This window comes from Aulonocara stuartgranti (genome assembly GCF_965226115.1).
Source record: "Aulonocara stuartgranti genome assembly, chromosome: 20".
Taxonomy (NCBI): domain Eukaryota; kingdom Metazoa; phylum Chordata; class Actinopteri; order Cichliformes; family Cichlidae; genus Aulonocara; species Aulonocara stuartgranti.
Window position 1 is genome coordinate 19,532,070 of NC_138956.1, and position 3,685 is coordinate 19,535,754.

A 3,685-nucleotide genomic window follows, 5' to 3' on the forward strand; every position below is an offset into this window, starting at 1 on the left:
TACTTCCGGTGCGGAAACTCCTGTGGGGAGCTTTGTTTCCGGTGTCCTATTCGCGCCTTGTTTACGGTCCAAAACAAGTTAAGCAAATGAATGAATCAAGCGGCGATTTGCATTTCTATAAATGTCTTGGGCATTTACCCAATATATCTGTAAATGATGTTCATCGACTTGTCAATATTTTTCCCCCGCGCCTCAGAGCAAAAGAGAAAAGGGATTCAAATTTTATATTTCTCAGTATCTGTAAACAGCGGTCCCTCGTTCATCGCGGGTGTTATGTTCTAAAAATAACCAGTGATAGGTGAAATCCATCCATCCATCCATCTTCATCCGCTTTATCCAAGGCCGGGTCGCAGGGGCACCAGCCTAAGCAAAGAGGCCCAGACCTCCCTCTCCCTAGCCACCTCCTCCAGTTTATCCGGGGGAATACCAAGGCGTTCCCAGGCCAGCCGAGAGATATAATCTCTCCAGCGTGTCCTGGGTCTGCCCCGGGGCCTCCTCCCGGTGGGACATGCCTGGAACACCTCACCCAGGAGGCGCCCAGGGGGCATCCTTGTCAGATGCCCGAACCACCTCAGCTGGCTCCTTTCGATGTGGAGCAGCAGCTGCTCTACTCTGAGCCCCTCCCGGATGGCCGAACTTCTCACCCTATCTCTAAGGGAGAGGCCAGCCACCCTTCGGAGGAAGCTCATTTCTGCCGCTTGTATCCGCGATCTCGTTCTTTCGGTCACTACCCACAGCTCGTGGCCATAGGTGAGGGCAGGGACGTAGATCGACCGGTAAATTGAGAGCTTCGCTTTTACACTCAGCTCCCTCTTCACCACGACGGACCGGTGCAGCGTCTGCATTACTGCAGCTGCAGCCCCAATCCGTCTGTCGATCTCCGGCTCCCTTCTCCCATCACTCGCGAACAAGACCCCGAGATACTTGAACTCCTCCACTTGGGGCAGGAACTCATTCCCGACCCGGAGTGGGCACTCCACCCTTTTCCGGCTGAGAACCATGGCCTCAGATTTGGAGGTGCTGATCCTCATTCCCGCTGCTTCACACTCGGCTGCGAACCGTTCCAGTGCGAGCTGGAGGCCCTCACCCGATGAAGCCAACAGAACCACATCATCCGCAAAAATCAGAGATGAGATTCTGAGGCCACCAAAGCGAAAGCCCTCCGCCACTTGGCTGCGCCTAGAAATCCTGTCCATAAAAATTATGAACAGAACCGGAGACAAAGGGCAGTCCTGGCGGAGCCCATCACCCACCGGGAACGAGTCCGACTTATTGCCGGCAATGCGAACCAAGCTCTTGCAACGGTTGTATAGGGATCGAATGGCCCGTAGCAATGGGCCAGACACCCCATACTCCCGCAACACCTCCCACAGGACACCCCGAGGGACACGGTCGAATGCCTTCTCCAAGTCCACAAAACACATGTAGACTGGTTGGGCAAACTCCCATGCACCCTCAAGTATCCTCGAGAGGATAAAGAGCTGGTCCAGTGTTCCGCGACCAGGACGAAAACCGCATTGTTCCTCCTGTATCCGAGGTTCGACTAACGGACGAACTCTCCTTTCCAGCACCCTGGCATAGACTTTCCCAGGGAGGCTGAGGAGTGTGATCCCCCTGTAGTTGGAACACACCCTCCGGTCCCCCTTCGGGCGGACCTCATCAACACCAGGGGCTCTGCCACCAAGGAGTTGTTTAACTGCCTCAGTGACCTCGCCCCCGGAAATTGGCGGGTCATTCCCCTCATCCCCAGACTCTGCTTCCTCCTCGGAAGACGTGTCAGTGGGATTAAGGAGGTCCTCAAAGTATTCCTTCCACCGCCTGACAATTTTCTCAGTCGACGTCAGCAGCGCTCCGCCAGCACTATACACAGTGAAATCAAGTAGCCAATTTTATTTTTTGACGGTGCAAAACGTTTCATCGACATACACTACTGCACTCCAGAGTCACACTGCTAGCGATCGATGCAGCAATTCTGTATTGTACAGGAGAGACGTCACGGAGGAGATCGTCTGCAGCGATCAGGACGCAGGACACAATGTGATGTAAAAAAAAAAAAAGCATGCAAACTTGCACTAAAAATCTGCAAAACAGCGAGGTGAAAGGTGAACCACGTTATAGTGAGGGACCACTGTAATTTTGAAGGCAAGTCACAACATACCCTTCGTAAATACTAATGTATAAAAACCCTTACCAGCAATCATTCATTTTTTGTGTGGCTCTTTTTCACAGTTTGTTAACATGCTGTGTAGGTGTGTACTTGACTAGCTGATATCAACATAACGGGGAAACATCTGGTTTGACTATTCTTCACCTGTAGTTTGAATGCTGAACATTTGCCTGTTTAAATCATAAGACCAGTCACTATACAGAGATGTGCTTCTGAATGTGGACGATGTGTATCTGCATGCAGTAATGCAGTTCTGCTTGTATTGAGTGATGTAAACAACTGATCAATCTAAACTCTTTAAACGTCAAAATTGATCATTAGATTTTTTATGACAAACAGTGGTGAGTGTTCCCACCTTCTTCTCTTTGTAACTTAACGCGATCTTTCCGTTTTCGAGTTTTGGACATGATTTTGGAGTATATCTTGGCAGTAGCGATTGACCGCAAAGTAAAGCTACCGGAAATGTACAACCCTACATCCGGTCTCAAACGAGGAAGTTAGCATTTTCTCGTGCACAGGGTCCGTGGACATTCAGTACTCAGCTCAGAGTTTAACACATAAAGCAAAAAATACAACTAGCTTACGCACTTACTATACTCTTGCTCTCTCTCCCAGCTGTCACTGCCACAACTTTCCCCTCTTCCTAAGCAACCAAATGCGTGTGTTGCCATATTTTTGGATTGACTGATGTGGTGCATTTTTCCACCAATAGGAGAGGGGGTACGATGTTTTTTGTTCTTTTCGGTTTGCAAGCATTTTCAGCTTGTGAAAGTCCAGCTTTTACTCTTTCTTTTTGCACTAAATGTGACAACAGTATTTGGAAAAAGCATGGTACAAAATATTTATCATAGCACTGGTTTTACTTGGTCTGTCAACCCAGTTTAAAAACTGTTATGTAGTTTGGCTCGCAGCGAAGGCGGTCGCACTTTTTCTCCTCTCCTCTCCCTTATCTTCCCTGCTTAGCTCGGATAAGATCTTGGAGAGGCTACGGCTGCTGTGAATACTCAGAATAAGATCTCTGACTGCAGACTGGATACATCTTGGAAGGGCTAGCTCGGAATAAGATCTCTGGGCGCAAATTGAATGACATCTCGGGGAGGCACACTGCCGTGAGTTCTCAGAAATCGGCTCCTTGAGCACAAGAGATGACCACATCACAGAACGCAAGTATGGCGAAGCTCGTGGCTCTCCAACATGAGATTGAGAGACCAGTGTTGGACTGTAGAACTGGGCCCTATTAAGCTTTGATTGATTGATTGTCAAAAGTTGAAAAGGAAAGCTCTGTATGATGATGACAAATGTATTTATTTTTCTCTCCCCTCAACAGTGTGTGGATGAAAATACAGTAATATGTTCCTGTTAATAATATGAAGTATAACAACAAAGGTTTTTGTAATCTCTTAAATAGATCGATGCCTGATGTCCGGTCCTTGAAGACGTCATTGGTCATACACACACACACACACACACACACACACACACACACACACACACACACACACAAAATTTGGTATTAAC

At 48.4% G+C, this 3,685-nt stretch overlaps 1 protein-coding gene across 1 annotated transcript in view; it reads left to right on the forward strand.

The window, feature by feature from the left end:
• Positions 1-3,685, forward strand: part of asxl1 (ASXL transcriptional regulator 1) — a 267,754-nt gene that overhangs the window by 182,948 nt on the left and 81,121 nt on the right. The window lies entirely within an intron of this gene.